A 15,813-nucleotide genomic window follows, 5' to 3' on the forward strand; every position below is an offset into this window, starting at 1 on the left:
CCATTTCCATCAAGGAGTCTTTATCAAGTGCTCACTGCATGCAGAAAGGAAGCCGCACTCTGTGGCTTCTGTGTAGCAATCAGAGACAGCCCAGTCTTTACCCTCATGGAGCTTATAGCCCAGGAGAGACAGAGGTACCAGCAAAAAACGATGTAATATAAAAGGATCCACAGCAAGTGATGAAGAGCAAAACAAACTAACATCCAGATAAGGTCTTAGGAGGGAAGACTGAGGATTGTAAAGGTAAAAGAGAGCTGGGCATGAAGTAGAAAGTAGGTTTACACCATATTTTTTTTATTTTATTTATTATTTTTTCCCAGTTACAAATAAAAAAATTTTTTTTGTTTTATTCATGTACATTCTTTTTTTAAAAACATATTTCCATATGGGAGAGAAAAATCAGAACAAAAGGAAAAAACAGAAGGAAAAATAGTGAAAATAGTATTTATTGATCTACATTTAGTCTCCATAATTCTCTCTCTGGATGCAAATGGCATTTTCCATCCAGTTTATTGGGATTGCCTTGGATCACTGAACTGCTGAGAAGAACCAAGTCTATCATAGTTGATCACTGCCCAGTACTGTTGCCGTGTATAATGTTCTGATTCTGCTCACTTCACTCAGCATCAGGCTTTTCTAAAATCAGCCTATTCATCATTTCTTATAGAACAATAATATTCCATTACATTCATATAGAACAACTTATTCAGCCATTTCCTGACCGATGGGCATCCACTCCATTTCCAGTTCCTTGACACCACAAAAAGAACTGCTACAAACATTTTTTTTTTTGCACGAGTCTTTCTGCCTCTTGATTTCTTTGGGAGACAGACCCTTTGTGACCTTGCTTCCATTACATTTTAAAAGTATATTTCTTTATTAGAAATGGATGCATACACTACACAATAACCAGATACAAAATCCCAATGAACATTAATAATTATGAGTTAACAATAATAATAATGTCAGATAATAATAAGTCCTAATAGCTTTTGAACAGCATTTTCTTTTTTTATTAAAGCTTTTTATTTTTCAAAACATATGCGTTCCACTATATTTTAATAGCATCTGGATAACTTTGAGGGAAAATAGGACTTGGGAGGTGGAGGGGAGTGTGTATAGTTCAAAAAAATAAAAAAAAATCAGATGTTGTGTTTTGCATCGCACAGAGAGAGATCTCACTCTCCGGAAAGTTTTGACTAGAGAAACAAGTTTGGGGTCTGTGAGCAAGCTCCCAACCTAACTCAAGGAAACTCAGGCAGTGCTTGATCATTCTTACATCAGCCTTCTTTTCTGGGGACTCCAAAAAGGCAGGAAAACCTAAAGATGTACTAGGTGCTCTCATGAGAGTTATACACAAATTTCTGCCAAGCGCACACACTCACACACACATTTACACAATACCTGGTCCTTCTCACTAAAAGGGACTAGAGTACTTATCAAAAGTCCAGCATGGGAGTCCTGGAAAGGATTTTTGGAACCTGACATTTTTTCAGAGATAACTGACTTCCTCAGGAGTATAGGGAGAGAAAGCCAGACTGAAATCTTTCAATCAGGATATGAGGCTCCCCTGACTCCCTCCCCCAATTTTTTTTTGTTTCACCAAAAAGCTCCATCATTTTGGGAAATGTGGAAATAATTTCCTTATGGAAAATGAAAGACTATAGAAGGCAGAATGGACCAGATTTACTTGAGATGGAAGCATCCTGGAGGTTCTTTCACAGAAGTCCTTGTCCTTAAAATGAACTGTTTTCCACCTTTCCCAACTTTCTGTGTAAGTCATTAGAAGATTCTGTGTCACAGAACATGGTCTCATGTCCAATGATCACCACGGTTAACCTGTATCATTTGTTGTCATTTCTCCAAAAGTGACTCCATACACATTTCTCTATTCCAGGCACTTTTCACTGGCTTTCCAGTGGGGTGATGGGATGCATTGCCTCCGTGAATACTCACTCACTTGTACACTCAGTTCAACGAAAGCATCGGTTTCTTGTAAAAAAGGACAGTATTTCTTTTTTCTTTTCCTTTCTTTCTTTTTGTCTTTGATCTCCATCACCAAAAACAGTACCCAGCAGCCAAAGGGGCACTGAATTTAATTCCTTTGCATTATGCATGGGCCCTCTGCTGCTGCCACAAGGTGCAACTCAGGCAGAAGATGTGCCCAAGACATGACCTTGGCCACGAACACCTTGTCAGGATGAATCAACGCCGTGATTAGATTTGGTTCCATGAAAGAGACAGAACTTCCAGGAATAAAGAGGTGACTCCCGTCCTCTGCCAGGACAGGCCAGAGTAGGAGAGCTGGCATTTAAAATCCTTCCCAGGCTGAATCCTTCCTGCCTTCCTAGCCTTATTCCCCAGGACTTCCCATTTCTCTATGGTCCAGCAAACTAGCCATTTTGTTGTTCCTCATCCCCTGTGCAAAGCTTTGTATGACCTCTTTCCTCATATAGACTTTTGGAATCCCAGAATGCCTTCAAAACTCCCAACAAAGCCTATCTCCTACAGAAGAACTTTCCTATTCCTCCTCCCCACCCAACAGGGTCCAAATTACCGTATGTATATGTATTTCCATGATCTCTTCACTATTAGCCAATTCCACTTTTCTATTGTGGATACAGGGGCTCACAACTGCAAAAACCATGCTCAGGGAGACTGATGGGTGGATGGGTCTTTTGAGTGCAGGAGATCTGAAAAGTATAAGAACTAGATTTGGGCACCAATACCATGAGCCCCTGGGAGCAGAAGGTCACCAGGATATCTAAAGAAGGGGAAATGATCCAGGTTGAAAACAGAGCAGGTTAAAACATCTGATCGGCAATGAGAGCTAGTCCCTGAGTGGCTGGGACATTTCCAGCAAGTACCTGTTATGTTTCGGGCACCTTGCAAAGTGCTTTACAAATATTATTCCATTTGATCCTTACATTTGAATCCTCAGAGGGAGAGATGCTATTATTATCCCCATTTTATAGACTAGGAAACTAACAGACAGACTTAGGTGACTTGCCCAGGATTACACAGCTTGTAAGTGTTTGAGGTTGAATTTGAACTCATATCTTCTTAACCATAGGCCCAATACTCTATCCACCAGGCCATTCTGTCTCAAAAAAAAAAATGATTTCACATCCCAGTATCCAGCACAATATCTGACTATAATAGGTGGTCATTTCTTCTTTCATAACATGACTAATGTTGAAATATCTTTAACATGATTAACACATGTATAACACATATCCAATTGCTTGAGGGGGGATGGAGGGAGGGAAGGAAAATACTTGGAACTCCAAAATCCAATTAAAATGAATGTTGCAAACTATCTTTACATGTAATTGGAAAAAGATAAAATATTATTAAGTGGGAAAATTGTTCAATGGAACCAGCATTTATTAAATGATCATCAATCATCCACCATTTATTAAGCACCTATTCTATATGGATTTAGAATTACAAAAAGGAGATGATTCCTATCCTTGAGCAACTGACATTTTATTGAGGGAAAGAACATGAATGTATAAAAATGTATTTCCGAAGTACAGAAATGCAATCTAATTAGGTGGAGAGGGCGCTAGCAGCTGAGCTGGTGGGGGAGAGTATCAGGAAACTGTTCACAAAATCACAGAATTTCTGAGGTAGAAGGGATTTCTGCAGCCACATGGGGTAACCCGAACCCATCCCCACCCAAAAACTCCATCTACAGCATAATCAAGGGACTAGCCAGTCTTTTCTAGAAGCCCCTCGGGGTCCAACAGAAGACACATCATTTGGAAGTGTCTGTTATTGGCTCTGAGACTCTTCAGCCCAAAGTGCAGGAACAAGCTGCTCTTCTGGGAGATGCTCGAAGGCTCAGGTGCCCCCAAAGCATCACAGAGCTAGGAGGGTCTACACTGGCAGTTGTTTCATTGGTGGGGACCCTTCCACACTTTCTCAGTTTGATAAGTAACAGCCAGCCTGAGCCGGAGGCCGGCAGATGCTGCCTCTGACAAGGACTCTGGCCTTTGGGCTGAGCTGATTGAGACTGCGACCTTCTGTTCATTTGCATGAGGCTCCAGACAAGCCTCCAGTCTGGCTTGTTAAAGGGCTTTCCTCCAGCCAGGAGAGAGACAAGGGAGTGTGGGTCAGCTCTGAGCCTTTGAGCTTGGGGCTCCTTGTAAACACCGGCCGGTGCCGGTCCGTAATTTGGAGAAAAAGCCCATGCTCAGAGAGCAGGGAAGGCTGGGTGACTCCCCCAGAGTCCAAAGTCCGGGGCGTTATCGATGACTTGAGTGCAGCGGGCAAGTCTTCAGTGAAATGAATTGGTGGTTTCGGTTCCAGACCGCTCTGCTCACCCCCACCAAGATCACTCTGAATTTCACGCCAATCTCGTCTGAGCTTCAGGAAGCCGCAGGACTGAGGCTGAGCCTGGAAACTTGACTCATTTCTCACCCTTTGAGATTAACCTCTCAGCCCCCGGACTGTGGGCAGACCGGGGCATGATGGGAAATTCTTGCCAACCATACCTGGAGAGTGGGGACCCAAAGGGCCGCTTCTCTAGGTAGGACTTGTCTAGCTTTGGGCTTCTCGTCCCTGGAAATCCACAGAAGCAGAGATATTCCCGGGATGGCTCTGAGCCTAACTGAGAACTGTTCACATTTCAACTGGCGACGAGGAGAAGTGATCAAAGTTCATCACTCCATGACACTTAAGGTTCTACAAAGTGCTTACTTCACAATCACCCGGTGTTGGGGGCAAATATTGCATAATTATATATGGGTTCAAATCCTACTTCTCTGGGTCTCAGTTTCCTAATCTGTAAAACAAAAATAAACCCCTTCCAGCTGTAACTATATATTATGGTAGGGATTCCTTTCATGTAAGGATTGCACTAGATACCTCCTTCCACCCCTCCAATTCCGTGACTCCATTATCTCTAGTTCATAGATGAGAAACAGAGAGAAAAAGTGATTTTCCAAATATTATACAGCTAATGGAGCCAGGATTTGAACACAGATCACCTTCCCAAAGTATATTCTACTCTTTCCATTCAATCATGGAGAGCTATCGTCCTCCCAAATCAATGCCAGTTGAGGCAGCTTTGTGGGATAGACTGGCTTTATAACGTGGGGCCATAGGGATCCTAAGAACTTCTTTGAAGCAGAGAAATGGTGCCCTGGACCAGAAGTCAGGGAGACCTGAGTTCCCACTTAGCCTTGGTTCCTTACTAGCCATCTGATTCCAGGTAAGTCACTCAACATCTGTCTGAATCACCTGTAAAATGTAAATAATTATAGTACCTCCATCCCAGGATCATTGTGAGTCTAAAATGTGCTGTTTGTAGAGTGTTTTGTAAGTCTTCAAGTGCTATAGAAATGCTACTTATTAGAATTATTGTTAAGAAAATAATAAATAAATAATATTTAAATATATAAATATATATAAATATAAATATATATAAATATAAATAAATATATAAATATAAATAAATATAAATATATATATATAAATATAAATATATATATAAATATATATATATAAATAAATAATATTTAAGTAGCAAATGCACATGGTTATTATTAATGTAATAATAACAAGGGCAGCATTTATTTAGTGCTTTACAAATATCATCTCATTTAATTACACATCTGGTTTAAAAAATCAATACAAAAAAAAAGAAAAATAAGTACTTTCCTAGTGCATTTAAAAATTTGGAGACTGATCATCTGACTCAGCCCAGCTGAGATAATTCTCTTCATGCTCTGAACCTTTCTGTGGGATTTTGTCTTTGGACCTCAGTTTCCTCTTCTGTAAAATGAGAGGGTTAAGGGCTCACACACCACAAGTTTTCCTTGACATGAGGGTTGCTCCAGGCTTCTCACACAGGTAAATTGTGACATGAAAGCAGGAGAGGAAAACAAATCAGATTATGGCCCAAATCTTCCGGTGGTGGCTGCTTCTTCCTTGGCTTAGTGTTCAGGTACCTTTCCTTCTCCAGTCTACCTTCCACATAGGTTGAGCTGCCATTCCTAAAATATAGATCTGACCATTTCACACATTCGATCCCATCACAATCAAGAATCATCTGAGGTAAAATACAAGCCCCTAGCCTGGCATTGGAAGTTCTCCCCAAAAGAGAGCAGAGAAAACCCAAGAAATGGCCTGAGCTCTCCTCAGTTTCCCTTGGAAAATATGTCAAATCAAACCTCTAGGTGCATCCTAGAACAGCAAAACACACAAAGAAGGAAAGAAGGAATTTTCCAGCTTAAGAAGACTTAGAAGAAATCAAGGAGAGATCAGTCTCACTTGGATATAAAACAGAACATGGCCCAGTGCAGATGGTGTCTGAGCAAGTCAGCAGGAGGCTCGTTAGCCACAGCAAGATCAGAAACCAAGGATCCTCAATCCTGGCTCAAGAGGCCACATATGAGGCTTCCAGCCCCAGTGCAGAAGGCAAATTTCAAGCCTGTGGAATCTCCATTCAATAGGGATGACTAGACTTGGCCAGCCCATCACAGTGGGGAAGTCACAAGTACATAAAGACTCAGTGTAGAAAGTCAGTAACTAGGCCCCTAACCCCCGCATCAAAAGCTTGGTTCAGTGTACCCTATATCCCAAGAAGAGAGCTCAACTTTAAAAGTTATGAAATAGGCTAAGAAAGGAGTAAGAAACAAACAAAAAAAGCCTTAACCATAGGAAGCTAGTTTGATGACATGGAAGATCAAAACACAAACCCAGAAGATGATAACACTGTCAAAATGCCTTCATATGAAGCCTAAATAAGAAATATAAATTGGTTTCAAGCCCAAAAAAGTTCTTTTGGAAGAATTTTTAAAAGATTTTTAAAAATCAAGTAAGAGAGATAGAAGAAAAATTGAGAAAATAAATGAGAGCTATGTAGGAGAATTATGAAAAAAGAGTCAACAGCTTAGAAAAGAAAGCACCAAAATTTATTCAAAAAAAACCCACAACTCCTCAAAAAATAACATTGGCCAAATGGGGGAAAAATCACTGAAAAAATCAACTTCTTAAAAAAAAAAGAATTGACCAAATGGAAAAGAAATATGAAAGTTGAAGAAAACAATTCCTTAAAAAATAAAATTGGACAAGTGGAAACTAATGACTCTATGGGACATCAAAAATCAATCAAAAGAATGAAAAAATAGAATATGTAAAATACCTTATTGGAAAAACAACTGACCTGGAAAATAAATCCAAGGTAGCTAATTGAAGAATTGTTGGACTAAAATATGTGATCAAAAAAATAACCCGGACAGCATCTTTCTAAAAATTATCATGGAAAACTATGCTGATACCTAGAACTGGAAGGTAAAATAGTCATTGAAAGATTTCATCAATAATCCCCTAAGAGAGATGCCCAAATGAAAATTTCAAGATTTTTGGACAAACAAACAAACAAACAAAAGGTAACCAACCAATTTCCAGAATTACTGAGTCAAGGAGAAAATAGTTCAAGCAGCTAGAAAGAAACAATCCAAGTATCAAAGAGCCACAGTCAGTATTACACAGAACTTAACAGCTTCTAAGCTGCAATCCAATAAAGGATTGGAGGGCTAGGAATATGGTATTATGAAAGGCAAAAGAACTTGTAATGAGGGACTTTCAAACTTTCCTGATGGAAAGACCAGAGCTGAACAGAAAATTTGATCTTCAAATAGAAGACTCAAGAGAAGCATAAAAAAGTAAACAGAAAAGAAAAATATACTCTAAAACAGTTAGACTATTTACATCCCTACATGGGAAAATGATACTTGTAACTCTTGAAAACTGTACATAGACACAGAGTAATGGTTTAAGTTGACTTTGAAGTAAATGTATAATAAAAAATTAAGCAGTAAAAATAAAGAATTTTACTAGGAGAAGAGAAAAGGGGGAAGCAGAATAGGGCAAATTACATCATATGAAGAGGTCCAACAGACCTATGACAGTAAAGGGAAAGAGTGGATAAGCATTTTTAAACCTTAGTCTCATTAAATTTGACTCAAAGATGGAAGAACAGACACATTCAGTTGAATATAGAAATTTATCTTACCCTCTAGGGAAGTAGGGGAAAGGGGAAAGAAAAGGAAAAGGAGGGGTTGATAGAAGGGAGAGCAGAAATAGGAGGGAAAATGAGAAAGAAAAAAGGGAAAAAAGGATGATAAAAGGAAGGGCAGACTGATTGAGGTGGTCAGAAAGAAAACAATGGTGAAGAGAGGCAAGGTAAAAGGAGGAAGAAATGTATAAATGGGAAAATAGGATGGATATATGAGTTAATACTCATAACTATGAATGTGAATGGGATAAACTCTTCCAAAACACAGAAATAGATAACAGAATAGATTAAAAATCACAATTTGACATATTGGTTACAAGAAACACATTTTATGCAGAGAGATACACATGGAGTTAAAGATAAAAGGTTGGAGCAGAATATATTATGTTTCAGCTGAAGTTTGAAAAAAAAAAAAAAGCCATGGTAGCAATTCTGATCTTCACCAAAGCAAAAGCAAAAAATAGATCGAATTAAAAGAGATAAGGAAGAAAACTACATCTTACTAAAAGATACTTTGATAATGAAGTAATATCAATACTAAGCATGTATATACCAAGTAGTATAGCATCCAAATTCTTAAAGAAATTAAGTTAAATATAGGAAGAAATAGACATCAACTATACTAGTGGAGGGCTGCAATCCCTCCCTCTCAGAACTAGATAAATCTTACCACAAAAAAAAAAAAAAAACCAAGAGAGAAGCTAAGGAGGTTTATTGAATTTTAGAAATGCTGGATATAATAAATCTCTGAAGGAAATTTAATGAGGATGGAAAGGAATATTTTTTTTCTCAGTGGTAATGGTATCTACCCCAAAATTGACCGTGTATTAGGGCATAAAAACGTCACAGTCAAGTACAGAAAGGCAGAAATATTAAACATATCCTTTCAGATCATGATGGAATAAAAATAAAAATAAAGGGTCATGGTGAACTAGATTAAAACCTAAGTAAAAACTAAATTATCTAATGCTAAACAATGAGTATGTCAAACAAAAAATAGAAACAATCAATAATTTCATTAAAGACAAAGACAACACACCAAAACTTATGAGATGCAGCCAAAGCAGTTTTTAGGGGAAATTTCATTTCTCTAAAGGCTTGCATAAATGAAATACAAAAAGGGGAGATCAATGAATTGGAAGCGCAACTAAAAAGTTAGAAAAATATTAAAAATTTCTAATTAAATACCAAATTCATTATTCTGAAAATCAAAAGAGAGATTAATAAAACTGAAAGTAAGAAAATTATGAATTAATTAATAAAACAAAACCAATAAAACAAACTTTGACTAGTATAATTAGAAAAAAGAAAGAAGAAAACCTAATTACCAGTATCAAAAATGAAGAGAGTAAATTCACCACCAATGAAGAATAAATTAAAGTTATAATTAGGTGCTATTTTGCCCAACTGCATGGCAAGAAATCTGATAAGCTGAATGAAATAAATGAATATTTACAAAAAATGAATTGGCCAGAATAACAGATTAAAAAATAAAATACTTAAATAAATCCATTTTAGATAAAGAAATTGACCAAACCATCAATGACCTGCATAAAGGGAAAAAACAAATCTCTAGATCAAGATGTATTTTCAAGTGAATTCTACCAAACTTGTAAAGAACAATTAATTCTAATACTATACATGCTATCTGAAAAAGTGGAAGAGGAATTATGTATTTTATAGAGTTAGAAAAAATAATAATAAAATTCATCTGGAAGAACAAAAGGTCCAGAATATCAAAGGAATTAATGAAAACAATTACAAAGGAAGATGGCTTTACTGTACCAAATCTAAAACTATATTATTATAAAGTGGCAACCATTAGAACTATTTGGTACTGGCTAAGAAATAGAGTGATGGATTATTGGATATGTTAGAAACACAAGACAAATAGTAAGTGGCTATAGCAATCTACAGTTTTATAAACTTAAAGACTTCAGTTTCTAGGATAAAAGGCCACTATTTGACAAAAATAGCTAGTAATACTAGAAAATAGCATGGCAGAAAATGAGCATAGACCAAGATCTCACACTATATATCAAGACAAAGTCAAAATGGGTACATGATTTAGTCATATAGAGTGATACCATAATCAAATTAAGAGAGCAAGGAATAGCATTCTTGTCAAATCTATAGAGAAGGGAAAAATTGACTAAATAAAAGGTAAAGGGCATTAAGAAATACAAAATGATAATTTTATTACCTCAAATTATTTTTTCCACAAACAAAACCAATACAACCAAGATTAGAAAGAAAGTAGAAAGCTGGGAAGCATTTTTTACAGTCAGTATTTCTGAGAAAGGCCTCATTTCTCAACTATGTGTAGAACTGAATTAAATTATAAGAATACAAGTTATTCCCCAACTGATAAGTGATCAAAGGATATGAACAGGCAATTTTCAGATGAAATTAAAGCTATTTACAGTCACTTGAAAATATGTTCTATATCACTATTAATTAGAGAAATGCAAATTAAATTACTCTGTTACCACCTCGTACCTATCAGATTGGATAATATGACAAAAAAGGAAAATGAGAAATATTGGAGAAGATATGGGAAAATTGGAACATTAATGCATTCCTGGTGGACTTGTAAAATGATCCAACCGTTCTAGAGAATAATTTGGAACTATGCCCAGAAATCTATAAAATTGTGCATACCCTTTGATCCAACAATACCACTACTCAGTCTGTATCCCAAAGAGATCATAAAAAAAGGGAAAAAAGATCCTCATGTACAAAACTATTTATAGCAGCTCTTTTTGTAGTGAAAAAAAAAAGAAATTGAAGGGATGCTCATCATTTGGGGAATGGATTAACCAACTGTGGTATATATAGATAATGGAATACTATTATTCTATTAAAAATGACAATCAGGGGGATTTCAGAAAAACCTGGAAAGACTTAAATGAACTGATGAAGTGGGCAGAATTAGGAGAACATTATATGCAGTAACAGCAACGTTGTATGATGATCAGCTATGGCCGACTTAGCTCTTCTCAGTATTCCAATGATCTAAGACAATTCCAAGGGACCCATGATGGAAAATGCTGACCACATCCAGAGAAAGAGACTGAATGCAGATTAAAGCATACTCTTTTCACTTTCTTTTGTTTTTTTTGTTTTCTTTCTTGTGGTTTTTCCCTTTTGTTCTGAGTCTTCTTTCACAACATGACTAATGTGGAAATATGTTTAACATGATTGTACATGTAGAACCTATATCAGATTGCTTGCTGTCTTGGGGAGTGGGGAGGGAAGGGAGGAAAGGAGAAAAATTTGGAGATCAAAATCTTGCAAAGTTGAATGTTGGAAACTATTTTTACATGTAACTGAAAAAATTAAAATGTTATCAAGTAAAAATAAAACAAAATAAAGTCCTCCCAATTAAACTCCCATTGACACCATGATCCCCATGGGCTGAGGTTCTCGTGTTTTCGGGATGAAATGACGGAACATATGGAGAGTGCTTTGTAAATCCTAAAATGCCCTAGAAATGTTAGATGCCTCTGGTGCTGGTCGTGCAGCTATTACCTCTTTCACTACTGCTCAGCCCTCATAAAACCTTGGCCAGGGCTAAGAGCGAGAAAACTGGCATTCACGCGCCATCCAGGCAAGGATGTGGCCCTCTTTAGAAATCTGATAAGTAAATTAATCCGCGCCAGCAGCAACAAGAGCCCAAGCATTGTCTCGTCTCTCTTAGACTTTTGTGTCAGTGCCCCAAAGACCCGGCCCGGGAGCAGGGGGCCGGAAGACCCTCGCTGACCACGCTTGTTGAAGCAGAGCCTCTGTCTAACCACTAGACAATATTTCCCCCTGATGAATCACTGCATTCATTACCAGAACCAAATAAACAAAAAAGATGAATAATAGAAGAGGCAGGCCATCCGAGAAGAAAAAAAGGAAAAAGCAAGGAGAAAAGGGAAAAACAAACTAGGGCAATGAAAACCCGGGTGCCTGCCCATGGCCTGGGTGTGCCGCTGCCCTGGGTATTCCTGTAAGCAGGCTGCAGTCATGTAGGGATGGCAGGGAGGCAAGCAGCAGGCGAGGTGCCTTGCCCAAGGTCACCTGGTGTCTCTGAAACTCGCTTTGCATTTGGAGTTCCTTAATAGGATTTTTTAGGTCACAGTGTTCTCGGCAGAGCTCCCTGGTAGATGTACATCTCTCTGAAGAGATTTAGATCGCCTCTTTCGGGCAGAGCTCCATGGAAACACCGCCCATGAGTGCTGAGTGGACTCCGGGCCCCAACCCCACTGTCCTTGAGAAGCTGACAAAGATCAGGGTACCTGGCATGGCTGGACACTTGGCAGAGAGAAGCCTTCCCAAACAGAACCTGGGGGGTAATTATTTCCCTACGATCAGAGCAAGATTCTGTTTACCCAAAATGACAGGGATGGTTTGGTTAACTGAATTAACACTTAAGTTCACCAGGGTTTATCTATTACTTCTCAAAGGATAAGGCTACAATTTAATATATTCACACTCAGATGATTTCCATACCTCTGTGGATCTAATCAACATGGACATGCTTTCCCCAACCAGATTTCATCCTTCGTAGCTTCTTTTCTCATGTACTATTTGTCCGTGTTCTCATCTAAAAATTGGAGTTTTTTGAAATTATAATCTTCCTTGTAAAATTCAAAAGGCACTTCCAAAGGGGTAGAAATTCCAGAGGGAAAGATTTTGGTTCTAATTTTCTAACGTGAGTTACCTGAAAATGGAATGACCTACTTGCTGAAGGAATGAGCATCCCATCCCTAGAAGCATCCAAGTAGAAACTAGCTGTCCAGGTTGTTCTAGAGGGACTTGTGCTTTGTGAGAAAAGAGTCTATGATACCCTTTAAGCCAACTATAGCATTACTAGTCCTATAATCCCAAAAATCAAAGAGAGAAGGCACAAAAGTATTTATGGCAATTCATTGTGTAGAAGTCAAACTAACAGAGAGGTATTCCTATTAGTGGATGGCTAAACATATCCATATATAAATGTAATATAACATTAAATTGCCACAAGAAATGATGAAGAGACAACACAGAACAAACTAGAAAGACCTTTGTGAACAGATACAGAAAGAAGCAAGCAGAATGTGGAGAACCATTTATACAGTGAGCACAAAAGAAAGAGGCAAACAACTATGAAAGATTTTAGAACTGAATTTAATGCAATGATTGCAATAAGGTTTAAAGAATAAAGACAAAGTCCTCCTTACTATCTGAGAGCTGATGCACATAAGATGTGGAATGAGAACCTTTTCAGTATATCTCATATGGGAATTTATTTTGCTGGACTATGTAGAAATGTATTAAGAGATATGAGTGGGGTGGGGTGCTTAAAATGTTCAAGGTAGGAGAACTAGTAGCTGACAAGGACAAATGAAAATTCTCATTACTCAAATTTTTGCTTTTCTTTTTCTAAAAAGAAAGAAGGAAAAAAGGAAAAAATGGAGTCATAACTCCTGTAGTTGGGAAAGGAACATGCCAAATTGGTTTGTGGTTTCTTTCTTTTTAAATTTTTTTTTTAGTTTACCTAAAATAAAACTTCAGAAAGATAAAGCAGAAAGAAAAGTCTTTTTACATGATGACTTAGATTAAAGATAATGTTGCAGAGAGAGGGGAAAAACCATGTGATCCTTGGGACCCATTGTGGGTGACTTTGAGAAGGATTGGGGGGGGTTCCCTTGTGTAGGCCTCAGGGTCTGTATCTCTACAAGGAAGGGATGAAACTAAGAAATTGCTACACTCTGGCAGGCTCTAAAGTTCTCAGATTATCCTTAAAGTCCAGCCAATGGCCCTGGGCGGTCATTCCAAATGTGAATTCTCATTGTTTGGGGCTGCCGAAGTGTGTGTTCCACCCCGCCATGACTGGAAGTGACTGTTTTGAATCAAGTCTTGATGTTAACCCCTTTCCTCTTCTCTTGATTGTCTCTCATAAAAGCTGAGAATTTGGGGGCAGGAGCAGACCCATTTGGCTTAGAGCTCCCTAAATGGGCTGAGAGCTTGTAGATGGCAGAATTATTTTCTGGGACCTAACCAGAATGTTGGGAAATACTATCAGAAGGTGAATAGCTCAGCAAAAACTGTCTAAAAGCGCCATAGTGAGATTACATCTTGATTTGGGGATGGTTTTAAAGTTTCTAATTTAAATCATTTTTGCTGTTCTTGGATACTTTTCCCTTCTGTGAGTCAATCCAATCCAAGACAGCAAACCCTTATTGGGCACTCTCTTTGGTCACTTCACTGGATTTTGGGGGTGACCAAAACAAAAACAAAGTACTCTTGGATCTGGTAAGGGATAGGGTGATGGAGCCAAGATGGCAGAGAGAAGCCAGGCAGTTGTATGAGCTCTCTCTAGTTTCCCCCCAAAACTATGTTAAATCAAGCCTCTAAACAGATTCTGAGCGACAGAACCCCCAAAAAGAAAAAGTGAAACAATTTTCCAACTTAAAGATAACTTAGGAAAACTTCAAGAAATCCCTCTCATTCGGGTAAAAGGGGGAGCACCTGAGTAAAAGGGGAGCATTGCCCAGCACAGACAGTGTCTTAGTAAGCCAGCTGGACACTTAGCCACAGCACAGATCAGTAACTGCAGCCCTTCAATAGTGGATCAACAGGTCAGTGGCACAGAATGTCAGCTAAGATACATCCAGCCCTAGCACGTATGGCAAATTCCAAGATAAGAGGGTTACCCCAATGCAGTGGGCAATCCTTGCGCTTTGGAAGTCCTTGCACAGAAAACCAATGTCCAGATTCCTGGTTCCCAGCAAAAGTACCTTGCTACAATGCATCCTACACCCCAGCAACAGAACTCAACTTTAAAAGTCTGGAAATAATGGCTAGAGCACCAGCCCTGAAGTCAGGAAGGCCTGAGTTCAAATCTGACCTCAGACACTTGACACTTCCTAGATCTGTAAGCCTGGGCAAGTTACTTAACCCCAATTGCCTCAGCAAAAAAAATTTAAAATTTGGAAATAGGCTAAAAACGAGCAAAAGATAAAAGGCAGAAAAAGAACTGACAATACGAAATGATTATAGTGAGAAGGAAGAACAAAACACAAAATCAGAAGAGAACAATATTAAAATCCCTACGTATGAATTAGTTTCAAGCCCAAAATGTTCTTTTAAAAGGACTCAAAAAGAATTTTATAAATCAAACAAGAAAGAAGAAAAATTGGGAAAAGAAATGAAAGTTATAGTAGAGAAAGTAGCAGAAAGAGTAAACAGCTTGGAAAAGGAAGGACAAAAATCAACTGAAGAAAACAACTCCTCAAAAAATACAATTGGCCAAATTGGGGGTGGGGGGTGGTAGCAGCAATCACTGAAGAAAACAATTACTCAAAAATTAGAACTGACCAAATGGAAAAAGAGTATGAAAACTAAGTGAAGAAAAATACTTTCTTAAAAATTATAGTTTTTTTATATGGAAACTGATTCTATGAGACATAAAAATCAGTTAGACAAAATCAAAAGGATGAAAAAATAGAAGAAAATGTAAAATACTTCACTGGAAAAACAACTGACCTTCTGGAGAATGAATCCAGAATAAATAATTGAAGAATTGTTGAAATACTTGAGGTCATCATCAAAAACAGAGCTTAGACAGCATCTTTCCAAAAATTATCAAGGAAAACTTCCCTAATATCCTAGAACTGGATAGTAAAATAAATTATTGAAAGAATTCACCATTCACCTTGTGAAAGATGTCCTAAAATGAAAACTCTAAGGCATATTGTAGGCAAATTCCAGAATTATTAGGTCAAGGAATACATATTTCAATCAACCAGAAAGAA

Source organism: Antechinus flavipes, chromosome 3 (assembly GCF_016432865.1).
Source record: "Antechinus flavipes isolate AdamAnt ecotype Samford, QLD, Australia chromosome 3, AdamAnt_v2, whole genome shotgun sequence".
Classification (NCBI taxonomy): Eukaryota; Metazoa; Chordata; class Mammalia; order Dasyuromorphia; family Dasyuridae; genus Antechinus; species Antechinus flavipes.